Below are 14,767 nucleotides of genomic sequence, written 5' to 3'. Positions count from 1 at the left end.
CCCAACCTATTTTAGGCCCATTCTATGTACTTAAACCCTAGCCCTTTAAACTAGCCCTATTATCACTTATCACTTTCATTCACTTATCACTCACCACATATCATTCATTTATCACTTAACATATCATTCACTTATCACTTATCATACTCATAATCATCTACACATTTCAACCATTTAAACATATGCATTTCAACTCACATGCACATCCACCTCTTTCCACCTAATCCACATGCTTTCACAACCTAAAACACATGCACATGCACCACTAATCCCTTCACTTTCATGCCATCATTTCTTCCCCCCCCCCCCCAATGCCGTGCACTCCTTGAGCATTTCCAGTTTTTCCCCTTCTCTTTGTATTCACAAGTCACATGCATTCACTTCATCATTACACCACCACTCATTCTTTAAATCCACATGCACATTCAATCATTCATTCAAGCCCCCTTGTGCCATGTTTCCCCCTTTGTTCCCACCCATCACATGCATCATCATCAAACAAACACTCAATGCCGTGCACTCCCACTTCATCATTCCAGCTTTCCAACTTAATTCACATACATTCCATCCTTTAATATTCAACCCACATGCACTTTAATCATTCAATTACCCCATTCACACACCTTTTCTTCAAACCTAACCCGTGCATTCCCTTGCATTTCCACAATCTTAATCAGCCAACACATGCACAAATCCATCCATGCCGTGGGTTCCCTTTGCTCCCCTTGTGCAATTCCAGTTTTCACATGTGTCCTAGCTGTTTTTCCATCATTCCTCCACACAAATGCTTAAACAAACAGCCATATGTTCCCTCCACTACCCCTATAAATACCCTAGCATTCATTCATTCATGGATATCTCATTTTTCATACAAAACACACAACACAAACACTTCCCCTTCCATTTCTGTGCAGTTTTTCTCCTCCATTGCAGCCACTATTCAACCACTTCCCATTCCTCCAAAACACTTCATACCATCACACAACCTATCCTTAAACCTTGTGCTACAACAACGAGGAAGAGAAGAGTGCCTAAACGTTCATACAATTCAAGTTTGAGTTGTTGGAATGTTTAGGTGATTCTTTGATTTCAATGTTTCATTTTAATTCTCTTTGTTTTGTACGTATGAGGAATGGAAGAGAAGAGTGCCTAAACGTTCATACAATTCAAGTTTGAGTTGTTGGAATGTTTAGGTGTTTCTTTGATTTCAAAGTTATGAGGAACTAAACCCTTTTTGGCTAGGGGTGATTTCAATACCATGATTATTTATGTGATATGAATTGATGAATTCCGGTTATGAACTCTTGATTCGTGAATGCAATTGGCTTAACTATTTGATGATTAACTTATTTGTGTTTGTTGATTGAGGGTCAACACTTAATTAGCATGCATGAATATGTGGCTAAAGTTTAAGAAGGTTTCACATAATCGTTACTAACTTATACTTGAAAGTAGTGAAGGTCGCTTGTCACGATCGCGTTAAGTTTAATTCTTAGCATGAGTAACATGATGTCATAGTTGCAAATGCTTTGTCAATGCTTATGGTTTTCATTATTCTTAATGATCTTCGATTGTATCTCTATTATGATGACATATAGGGAACTTTTGAGAATGTTTTGGGTTGTCGAATGATGCCATCCAATCCAATAATATAAGGAAAATCTGAGGGTTAACTAGTGATGTCACGGTTAATTTGGGGCATTGTCGTTCATAATTCAATGAAGGAATAACTGGAAATTGATTCATAAATATCATGTGTGGAGAAAGAACCTCTAGCTAATTCACCAACCATCTTGTTTCACAACACTTGTTTACAATCTGTCCATTTTTGCATTTTGTTTGTTTATTTCAACTTCGTCAAAACTAAAACCCCCTTTTTTATTTCCTTGTCCCCAAGTGTCTTAAATCTGTTTTAATTTAGTTTTTATGTTTTTAAGTCAATTTAGAAGGTTTTAGCAAGCCCTCCTAATCCCCGGTCTAGAACGATCCCTCACTTATCCATTCTACTACAATTGTCAAACGAGGGTTTAATTTGAGTGTCAAGTAATTCTCACATCAAATTTTTGGCGCCGTTGCCGGGGATTAGCAATTTTGCTAATCCCTTGTCTTTATTTTTATATTTTTTTTTGTTTTTCGTGCATTCTTATTTCAGATTCTTAGTTTGTTTGTTTCCTTGTTTTTTAGGTACTGTGTATGACTCGTAGCTCTCGGCCTATTATAGAGAACATCTCCGACTTTGACGGTGATTTTGAACGCACTTTGAGGAGAACGAGGAGTCAACAAGAGCCACCACAACCTCCACCACAACCTGGGCTTGAAGAAGACAAAGTAGGTGTAGAAGAAAAGCCCACGGATCAGATTTTTGAAGAAGAACAAGCCATGGCAGCAGATAATAGAACCATCAAGGAGCTTTTGGCCTCGGGTTTGGATAATGCATTGCCTCTTTGTATCCAATACCCCACGGCTGCAGAGGGGAAGACTGAGGTGTTTGAACTCAAATCCAGTTTGTTACACCATATTCCGAAGTTCCATGGCTTGTCTATGGAAGACCCCAACAAACACTTGAAGGAGTTCGAGGTGGTTTGTTCGAGCATGACCCCCGTCAATGTGGATGGGAGTATATTGAAGATGAAGGCCTTTCCATTTTCACTTATGGACAAGGCCAAAGATTGGCTCTACGAACTAGCCCCGGGAACTGTGACTTCGTGGGAGAGTATGAAGCGTGCTTTCTTGGAGAAATTCTTCCCTACTTCGAGAGTGATTCTCCTACGGAAGAAAATTAGTGGTATTCAACAGAATCATGGTGAGACATTCCCGGCTTATTATGAGCGCTTCAAGGGCCTTGTAGCTTCATGTCCTCAACATCAAATGAAGGAGGAACTTCTCCTTCAATATTTCTATGAGGGCCTCCTTCCTATCGAACGTCAAATGCTTGATGCATCAGCGGGAGGAGCATTGGTGGACAAAACACCAAGGGATGCCAAGATTCTCATAGCCAACCGAGTGCTCAACGCTCAACAATATGAAGGAGTGGGCCAAAGGGAAGCCCCACGGCAACAAAGTGTAAATGAGGTGAGTGCTATTTCTGAAATTCAATCACAACTTGCTAATCTTACTTCTCTTGTTTCTCAGGTTGTGATTGGTCCAAAAGCACAAGAACACCAAGTTTGTGGCGTGTGCTCAATTCAAGGGCATCCATCCGACAAGTGCCCTCAACTAATCGAGAATGGTGGGTGGGAATCTGCCAATGCAATTGGTTTCCAAGGACAAAATCAAAACAACCCATACTCGAACACTTACAATGTCGGATGGAGGGACCATCCAAACTTCAAATGGAGGGAGCCACAACAAGCTGCCCAACAAGGAGGATTTAGGCCAAACCCCCCTGGTTTTTATTCCAAGCCGTATGCCCCCCAACAACCCCAACAACCCCAACAACCTTCGGCATCATCTCATTCAGGTACGTCCTTGGAAAGTGATCAAGCTATGCAATTACTAACCTCTATTTCGCAGGGGTTGCAAAATCAAAACAACCGGATAGCAAATAACGAGAAGGAGATGATGGATATGAAGAAACAAATAGGGCAGATTTCTGAGTTCCTTGGACAGATTAGAGAGCAAGGAAAGCTTCCTAGCTCAACCACAGTCAATCCAAAGGGAGGATTCGAATCCGCCAAGGCCATCACCCTAAGGGGTGGAAAAGAAGTTGGGACCGAGCCAAACAATCCCAAATCTGCCCAGAAAGTAGATGAAGAGACGACACAACCTGAGGAAGTGTCTAGCTCACCCACGGTAAGGGTGAAAAACCCAATGCCGCAGGCCCCCAATCATCCTAACTCAGCCAAATCAGGTAATTTAAGTTCAAATTCATGTACTTCACGTCCTAATCTGCCCAATGTACCTTTTCCTCGCAGGTTCATGCAAGAAAAAAAGGAAGAAAGCGAGAAGGACATTCTTGAAACGTTCCGGAAGGTGCAAGTGAACATACCGCTTCTCGATGCAATCAAACAGGTTCCAAAGTATGCTAAATTCCTCAAGGACCTATGCAATACAAAGAGAAGAAGGGCAAACAAAGAGGTAGTGAAGGTAAGCGAGAATGTGTCCGCTGTTTTGCAACGTAAACTGCCTACCAAGTGCAAAGACCCCGGTAGTTTCACGATTCCTTGTGTGATTGGACATAATCGTTTTGAACATGCCATGCTTGATTTAGGTGCATCCATAAATGTCATGCCTTATTCTATTTATGCATCTATGAATTTGGGTGAATTAAAACAAGATGGTGTAATTATACAATTGGCCGATCGTTCTAACGCGTATCCAAAAGGAGTTTTGGAAGATGTGCTTGTGCAGGTGAACCATTTAATTTTTCCGGCTGATTTCTACGTCCTAGACATGGAGGATTCAGCCCATTCTACATCTTTGCCGATTCTCCTTGGTAGGCCATTCATGAAGACGGCCCGAACGAAGATTGATGTATACAAAGGCACCTTGACAATGGAATTCGATGGGGAAGTGATTGATTTTAATATTTCTGAAACTATGAGATATCCCGTTGATGACCATTCTTGTTTTTCCATTGATGTTATCGATTCTTTGGCGCAGGTATACCTTGAAGAATTGAACGAGGACGCCCTGGAAACAACCATCACTAAGGCCATAGAGTGCAAAAATGAAGGAATTGGGCCAAATCAAGGCCACGGCAAGGAGGAGGAATTCTTTGCCATGGGTTCTAGTGAAGAAATAATTGAGGTTGTGGCAGCCCTTGAGTCATTGCCACAACAATATGGTAAGGTTCCACTCTCACTTTCAAATTCAGTTTCCACTAAGATGCTACCTTCTGTTGTTCAGGCACCATCGCTTGAACTTAAGCCGTTGCCGGACCATTTGAAGTATGTGTTTTTGGGAGAAGGCGAAACATTGCCCGTCATCATTTCATCAAGTCTCACGGCAATGGAGGAGGAGAAGCTTGTGAGGGTGCTGCGAGAACACAAAACGGCCATAGGGTGGACTTTGGCCGACATTAAAGGAATAAGCCCTACCACATGCATGCACCGTATACTTCTTGAGGAGGGGACTAAGCCATCCCGAGAGGCTCAACGTCGTCTCAACCCTCCGATGATGGAAGTGGTGAAGAAGGAAATAATCAAGCTTTTGGATTGCGGAGTGATCTACCCTATCTCCGATAGCCGTTGGGTCTCTCCAGTTCAAGTCGTTCCCAAGAAGTCCGGAGTAACTGTTATCAAGAATGATGAGAATGAGCTCATACCTACACACATTCAGACTGGATGGCGAGTATGTATCGATTACCGGAAGCTAAATGCCATGACTAGGAAAGATCACTTTCCTTTGCCATTCATCGACCAGATGCTCGAAAGGTTAGCCGGTCATGCCTTTTACTGTTTTCTTGATGGATACTCTGGATATAACCAAATTGTGATAGCCCCGGATGATCAAGAGAAGACCACATTCACATGTCCCTTTGGAACATTTGCTTATCGTCGCATGCCATTTGGCTTATGCAACGCACCGGCCACTTTCCAAAGGTGTATGGTAAGTATATTTTCCGATTTTGTTGAAAAGATCATTGAGGTTTTCATGGATGATTTCAGTGTGTTTGGGAGTTCATTTGATAATTGCTTGGATAATCTAACCTTAATTTTGAAACGATGTGTTGAAACTAACCTTGTCTTGAATTGGGAGAAATGTCACTTTATGGTGAAACAAGGTATAGTTTTAGGACATATTGTTTCAGAAAAAGGAATTGAAGTAGATAAATCGAAAATAGACCTTGTACGTCACTTACCCTCTCCTACTTCGGTTAGAGAGGTACGTTCGTTTCTTGGCCATGCAGGGTTCTATAGGCGTTTTATCAAGGACTTCTCCAAGATGTCCAACCCTCTTTGCCGATTGCTTCAAAAAGATGTGCCATTCAAGTTTGATGAAGAGTGTAATTCGGCATTTAACCAACTCAAGGAGAAGCTAGTCTCGGCCCCCATTATTGTACCTCCAGATTGGAGCCTTCCGTTCGAGCTCATGTGCGATGCATCCGACTATGCATTAGGAGCTGTTCTAGGACAAAGAAGAGACAAGCGGCCGCATGTCATATACTATGCCTTTCGGACTCTCAATGATGCCCAATTGAACTACTCCACGATGGAAAAAGAACTTCTAGCTGTGGTTTTTGCTTTAGATAAATTCCGTTCATATTTAATTGGTACTAAAGTAATCGTTTATTCTGATCATGCAGCTTTGAGGTACTTGATCACGAAAAAGGAAGCAAAGCCGAGGCTTATCCGTTGGATTCTTCTTCTTCAAGAATTTGATATTGAAATCCGGGATAAGAAAGGAAGCGAGAATGTAGTGGCTGACCATTTAAGCCCAATGATCCACGAGAAGCATGAACATGCCGTACCTATCCCTGAAACTTTTCCCGATGAGCAGCTGCTATCCATTGAGGTAAGTGAACCATGGTATGCAGATTTAGTGAATTACTTGGTGGCTAAACAATTTCCAAATGAACTAAACAAGCACCAACGTGATAAGCTTAAAAATGATGCACGTTTCTATGTTTGGGATGACCCTTATTTGTGGAAGTATTGCTCAGATCAAATTGTACGTAGATGTGTGCATGATTCTGAATTTCACTCAATTCTAAGCTTTTGTCACACATATGCATGTGGTGGTCATTTTGGCACACAACGCACTGCCCTCAAGGTTCTAGAGTGTGGTTTTTATTGGCCGACTATATTTAGGGATGCTAGAACCTTTTGTATGTCTTGTGATCGTTGCCAACGAATGGGTAACATAGGTACCAAGGACCAAATGCCGCAAACCCCTGTCTTTAATGTTGAAATTTTTGATGTTTGGGGCATTGATTTCATGGGCCCTTTCCCTCCATCTTATGGTTTCACTTATATCTTGCTAGCCGTTGATTATGTTTCTAAATGGGTGGAAGCAAAAGCCACCCGTACTAACGATTCTAAGGTGGTTGCAGATTTCGTGAAAACTAACATTTTTGCTAGGTTTGGAATGCCGAGAGTAATCATAAGTGATGGAGGGTCTCACTTTTGCAATCGGACCATTGAGGCGTTGCTAAGAAAGTACCATGTCAACCATAAGGTCTCCACACCTTACCATCCTCAAACAAATGGCCAAGCCGAGGTGTCTAACCGAGAAATCAAACAAATTTTGGAGAAGACCGTTGGACCAACAAGGAGGGATTGGAGCTTACGTTTAGATGATGCACTGTGGGCATATCGTACGGCGTACAAAACACCCATTGGGATGTCACCTTTTCGGCTCGTCTATGGTAAGCCATGTCATTTGCCCGTAGAGTTAGAGCACAAGGCACATTGGGCCGTGAAGACTTTCAACATGGACATAGATGCAGCGGGAGTTCATAGAAAGCTCCAATTGAATGAACTTGAGGAGATTCGGAATGAAGCCTATGAGAATGCCCGGATGTACAAAGCCAAGACCAAAGCATTCCATGATAAAATGATTCGAACCAAGACCTTCACAGTTGGGCAGAAAATGTTACTTTTCAACTCTCGCCTACGTTTGTTTCCTGGTAAGTTGCGTTCTAAATGGATTGGCCCGTTTGTTGTTACTAACGTTTTACCTTATGGTGCAGTCCACATAAAAAGCTTAAGGAATGGCGTAGAATTCAAGGTGAACGGGCATCGGTTGAAGCCATATTACGAGCAAAGTGTGGGGCAAGTGGTGGAAGACATTCCTTTCCATTCCGTGGGCTCAAATGAAGATTGAAGAGAGTACTCGTCCGGCTGCAAGACTTAAAAGAAAGCGCTACTTGGGAGGCAACCCAATACAGTAAATAAAACAAAGCTTGTTCATTGATTTTTTCGATAAATTACAATTGTATCTAAACATGGCAGAAAGATGGAGCCTTCACAGAGGATGTTTACGTGAAGCCCCACTACGAGGCGTCGAAGCAGAAGGAATAGAAGCGGAAGGCATAGGAGCAGAAGGCATAAAAGCAGGAGGCATTGAAGCGGAAGGCATCGGAGCGGAAGGCATCGGAGCTAGAGCATTCCAGGCCTCAATACTTGGCCAAACGCTGGATGACCCAGGAAAAAGGTGCCTCTGGAGATAAGACGCAAGCCTTTGACGGTCATTGTGAATTCGACCCTCAGATTCTTGCAGCTCATCAAGCTTCCTCTTCATGCCCGCCGAATAGTTATTTGCAAGCACATGCAAACTTCTATTTTCGTACTTAAGCTGTTTGATTTCCTGCTTAAGACTTTCCACCTCTGCCATCAACGATTCCACTTGGCGGGACCGAGCAAGCAGGCGTTGGCCCATGTTGGACACAGAGCTCGCACACTGAACACTAAGTGCGAGGGACTCTTGAACGGCCAACTCATTGGACCGTCCTGACAGCAGCCTGCTATCTTTTGGAGTGAGGAGGTTCCTAGCTACTATTGTAGCTGTTGTGGCGTCCTGCATCACAGAGTCTTCACCTGAAAGAGGACCGTTAGAAGATAAAAAAGAAGGGCGCCATACGTTACCTTGACGCGGCGCGCCCGTATCACTGCTAAGGCTCAATTCCAAGCTAAGGTTCGATGAGTTTGCCATTTTTTCAAAGGTGTTCAAAGATAGGGGTTGATGGAGTAAATTTTCAAAGGGTCGGAGTCGATTTTCAAGAATGGGAATTCTTCAGAGTGTGTTTGTTGTGGTGATCGATAGCTCTATAAGAAGCCAAGGCGACGCGTCCACCAATTCAAAAAACCGGAATTTCCGGCGTAATTTAGGCGACGCATTCTCGGCTTTTCAGAAGACGCGTTCAACTTTGTCAAAAGATTTCTGACAAAGCTGAAAACACGTGGAGGCCATCATCGCAACTACACATCTTTAGCCGACAAGCGCAAAGTTCGGCGACGCTTTCTCTGCTTCAGAAAACGCGTGCAGCTTTGTCAAAAGGAGCCGCATCTGCACTACCACGTGTCGTTCAGAAAGCGAAGGGGCGTCGTCCAGAAATCGAAGGGGCGCCTGCTCAGAAATCGAAGAGGCGTATTCAAAGATCGAAGAGGCGCCACTATTTCAAAAAGCCGGAGTTGCGGGATCAAAACGTTTGTCGACAAAGGTAAAAAGTACCACCACTTGCTATTATCTCTATATATGTCGACCTTCGTCTTTTATGGCAGGGCAAACCTGAAGAAAATGCCCAACTCTCCCTCACCTCTGAGGGCGCACTCCCAGCAAAGCCTTTCGAAATACTCAATTCTTTCTTCTTCCCCAAAGATGATACCAGATGTCTGGAGTACAGATGACCCAGGAGGAAACAGCACAACAAATACATGTGCTGATTCATTCACCGTTTCTTCAAAAGCAAAGGTATCTCATATCATCAAGGTCAAAAGCAAAAGTATCTCATATCATGCTCTTTCCCTGTCTTTTTCTTTGTCCTTGTTCTTACTCGCATGGCAAAGTAAAAGAAGCAATCAGCCGGCACTTGGAGTCAGTCTTCCATTCTGGAGCCAACTGCCTGGAATCTATTCCTGATTGCTTACCTAGCGTTGCTCTCGAGTAGTCATCTTCAACGGTTGATACACTTCCAGAGAACGGACCACTTCTGCAAAGGGGAGCGAGTAAGGCAAGTGAAAATGATACATTGAAGCATGTGGAGACAAACATAGGCTGAGTTATCCTCCAACCCTTTTCAATACGAATTGGAAAGATTGAACAAAGAAACAGACCAAAGGAGTAAGCTCAGACCTTCGGGGAAGACCAAAAGAACCATCCTGCTGCCCAGTTCAAGAAGTAGCACAAAGGAAAATCAACGATGGGCAGAAACAGTTCGAGAGTAAGCCTGTGGAATCATCAAGATCAAGCCTCAATGCAATCAACAAAGAGAAGATGGAATTTACACTCCATAACCAGATTTGCGTCCCTAAACTCTTCTCTTTGTTAATTACATTTTGCCATGTTTAGTATGTTTAAGTGCTTTTTGTGTATTTACTTATGCTTTGTGTGAATCTATGCTTAAAACATTGAGGACAATGTTTGATTTAAGTGTGGGGGGGGTAACTAAGTATGTTGATGCAAATTCGTTGAATTTTATCACTCATAACTTCAAGTGTTGTTCCTTGCTGTTTTAAATGTGTTTAAGTTGTTTTTAAATTGTTTTAGAGTGTTTTAGTGTGTTTTGTTTTATAACTCCGAAAATCACATAAAAATTTGAAAAACATGTTTTGAAAAGCCTAAAAAGAGTGTTTTGAGTCGTTTTTGTGTGTTTGTGTCTTAGGGTACCTTCCAACACAATGACAAGGATTTGGTTTGTAATTGCATGACTGTTAAAGAGAGTTATAAACATGGATGAAAGTTTGATTTACTCTTGGTATATGCTTGGTTATGGTTATAATGTATGACTTCACATGCAATCATAAAAGAAAAATTCGTTTTTGTAACATGCTTGAAGGAAGAAACTCATAAATAACGCTACATCCCTGTGAGACTCGAGCCATTACCTTCTTTGGAGAGTTATAATTTGTGATTTCTTGTTTTCTTAAGTCGTTGCATGATCTCATTATTCTTTGCTTGGTTACTACTTAGAATGCAATTGTATCATGATAGAACTAAATGCTAGAACTTATATCCGTTTCATTCAAAGCATGACATTGAATTGCATAACATATATCAAGATGAAGTTGTGTAGTTGCCACCATAGCCAAATAGCCTTACTTCCCATATTTCGTATTCGTTGTAAGTTTTACCCCCGTTGAGCCTTGTTTAGCCTATTTTCTTTGCTAACCACATCACCCCTTACCTAGCCTAGAGTAGGACTTTCCTATACCCTTGTTCTTAAAGTATAGTGAGCATGACTTAAATGAATTCCTTTTGAGTTACATTATGCAAGGAAATAAGTGTGGGGGAGTAAAAGTTTGTTCTTACGTTTATATTTATGTTTTGAGATTCAAAAGAAAAAGAAGAAGAAAAGAAAAAAAAAAAAAAAGGAGTGAAAATAAGTAAGAATGAACTCACGAGCGTTGATGGTTGAAGAAAGGGTCCAAAAAAGTTGAATATGGCCCTAAGTTTTGTGTAATTCCCCCTTGGGTGATCAAAGTTGACTTCTGCATTCTAAAGGGAATTCTAAGTGCCTAATTCAATACTTTGCTCACTATTGCTTAAAGAACGTTTGTTATCCTTCACCTTTCATTGTTAGCCATTACCCTAGCCCCGTTACTACCCTTTGACTTCTATCTTGAATGTTGTGTATTTCAATTTGTGGAGTTTGAACTTGGTATGAGCATATGGTGTCACTGGTTCTCGCGTCTAAGTAGTAGCATTCCATTCATGAGATCATATCTAAACATGCTTATTAACTCCAGAAATTGCGTTCTTTGTGATACATATATGTGAGTGTTCGTTTTCATGTTTACATCAATCTTCTCACATATGACTAGATTAGGGTGTGTAGTTAGAAAATCTAAGTGAAAATCGAGTGCATATCTTGTAAGGAATTGAGCAAATTCTCTAAGGCATGTTACTACATTCAAAACATGGTTTTAAATGCTTAATTGCGAACTAGTATGTGGTGACTATGGTTAAGAATGTACTTAAGGGTAAAGATGGCTAAATTCTGTGGGAATAATGATTTTTAACTTGTCATGTGCATTGGAAATCCCTGAAACGATTGTTTGGAAGGTGTAGGTTGTGTTTTACGTGTTTAGTGTCGTTTTGTTTATTTGTTTTTATTCTGTTTTGCTCGAGGACTAGCAAAAGATAAGTGTGGGGGAGTTTGATAGAAGCATATTCATGCGACTTAAATGGCTTGTTCTCGTGCATTTACGTTATGTTTCTCTAGTTATTTTAGTCCTTTATGCTTCTTTTGTGTGTTTTCAGGTTCTAAGGGCTTAGGGAGCAAGAAAGTGCATTTTGAGGCTATTTGGGGCACTTTTGGGCAAGGATTGGATAGCTTAATCATGGAGCAAAGAGGATGGACGAAATTGAAGCCTTGTATGCTCTTTGGGGACATCAAACAAAGGGCCTAGCCCAATCAAACAAATCCTTTGAGCCATGGAAAACCTCTAGCCCAATCAAACATATTATGCCATGCAACCCAACCTATTTTAGGCCCATTCTATGTACTTAAACCCTAGCCCTTTAAACTAGCCCTATTATCACTTATCACTTTCATTCACTTATCACTCACCACATATCATTCATTTATCACTTAACATATCATTCACTTATCACTTATCATACTCATAATCATCTACACATTTCAACCATTTAAACATATGCATTTCAACAAACATGCACATCCACCTCTTTCCACCTAATCCACATGCTTTCACAACCTAAAACACATGCACATGCACCACTAATCCCTTCACTTTCATGCCATCATTTCTTCCCCCCCCCCAATGCCGTGCACTCCTTGAGCATTTCCAGTTTTTCCCCTTCTCTTTGTATTCACAAGTCACATGCATTCACTTCATCATTACACCACCACTCATTCTTTAAATCCACATGCACATTCAATCATTCATTCAAGCCCCCTTGTGCCATGTTTCCCCCTTTGTTCCCACCCATCACATGCATCATCATCAAACAAACACTCAATGCCGTGCACTCCCACTTCATCATTCCAGCTTTCCAACTTAATTCACATACATTCCATCCTTTAATATCCAACCCACATGCACTTTAATCATTCAATTACCCCATTCACACACCTTTTCTTCAAACCTAACCCGTGCATTCCCTTGCATTTCCACAATCTTAATCAGCCAACACATGCACAAATCCATCCATGCCGTGGGTTCCCTTTGCTCCCCTTGTGCAATTCCAGTTTTCACATGTGTCCTAGCTGTTTTTCCATCATTCCTCCACACAAATGCTTAAACAAACAGCCATATGTTCCCTCCACTACCCCTATAAATACCCTAGCATTCATTCATTCATGGATATCTCATTTTTCATACAAAACACACAACACAAACACTTCCCCTTCCATTTCTGTGCAGTTTTTCTCCTCCATTGCAACCACTATTCAACCACTTCCCATTCCTCCAAAACACTTCATACCATCACACAACCTATCCTTAAACCTTGTGCTACAACAACGAGGAAGAGAAGAGTGCCTAAACGTTCATACAATTCAAGTTTGAGTTGTTGGAATGTTTAGGTGATTCTTTGATTTCAATGTTTCATTTTAATTCTCTTTGTTTTGTACGTATGAGGAATGGAAGAGAAGAGTGCCTAAACGTTCATACAATTCAAGTTTGAGTTGTTGGAATGTTTAGGTGTTTCTTTGATTTCAAAGTTATGAGGAACTAAACCCTTTTTGGCTAGGGGTGATTTCAATACCATGATTATTTATGTGATATGAATTGATGAATTCCGGTTATGAACTCTTGATTCGTGAATGCAATTGGCTTAACTATTTGATGATTAACTTATTTGTGTTTGTTGATTGAGGGTCGACACTTAATTAGCATGCATGAATATGTGGCTAAAGTTTAAGAAGGTTTCACATAATCGTTACTAACTTATACTTGAAAGTAGTGAAGGTCGCTTGTCACGATCGCGTTAAGTTTAATTCTTAGCATGAGTAACATGATGTCATAGTTGCAAATGCTTTGTCAATGCTTATGGTTTTCATTATTCTTAATGATCTTCGATTGTATCTCTATTATGATGACATATAGGGAACTTTTGAGAATGTTTTGGGTTGTCGAATGATGCCATCCAATCCAATAATATAAGGAAAATCTGAGGGTTAACTAGTGATGTCACGGTTAATTTGGGGCATTGTCGTTCATAATTCAATGAAGGAATAACTGGAAATTGATTCATATGCATAAATATCATGTGTGGAGAAAGAACCTCTAGCTAATTCACCAACCATCTTGTTTCACAACACTTGTTTACAATCTGTCCATTTTTGCATTTTGTTTGTTTATTTCAACTTCGTCAAAACTAAAACCCCCTTTTTTATTTCCTTGTCCCCAAGTGTCTTAAATCTGTTTTAATTTAGTTTTTATGTTTTTAAGTCAATTTAGAAGGTTTTAGCAAGCCCTCCTAATCCCTGGTCTAGAACGATCCCTCACTTATCCATTCTACTACAATTGTCAAACGAGGGTTTAATTTGAGTGTCAAGTAATTCTCACATCAGAAAACTAACAAAAATCTAATTCAAAACAATAAAGACTATAAGACTATTTTTGGATTTTCAAATTTTCCCAATTTTCTCTTTTTTTTTTTTTTTTTTTTTGGGTTTTTTTTAGAGTTAACAAAACTAATTAAGAAAACAAAAAGAAACAACACGGACACAAATCAAACCAGTTCAATTTTTCAATATTTTTTTTTTTTAATCCTTACCCCCAAACTTAAACTAGACATTGTCCCCAATGTCAAAAAACACAATAATGCATAAAATAAAAATAAAATAAAATAGTAAGAAACAAAATAAAGCATTTGAACTGAAAACTTCCCCAATTTGCAATAAAATCAAGTGATGACCCCCAAACTTCAATTCTGCAATCAACTCCAAGGGTGGACATAACCAAAGATTCCTACAAAGAAAAGAAATAATTCAGCTTAGCACGCAAGAAAACTCAGAAAAAAAAACAAACGAAAAATTGAAAATGACATAAAAAGATAATGAATAGAAATATTGGGTTGCCTCCCAATAAGCGCTTGCTTTACGTCCGCAGCCGGACGGTACCAAGAGTAATCATTCAAGGGAAGCTGGTTCTTGGAGGGGTATAACCTCCACATCATGCTCCGCAAAAGACTCGTA

This window comes from Pyrus communis, chromosome 5 (assembly GCF_963583255.1).
Source record: "Pyrus communis chromosome 5, drPyrComm1.1, whole genome shotgun sequence".
Lineage (NCBI taxonomy): Eukaryota > Viridiplantae > Streptophyta > Magnoliopsida > Rosales > Rosaceae > Pyrus > Pyrus communis.
This window is presented reverse-complemented; position numbering follows the sequence as displayed.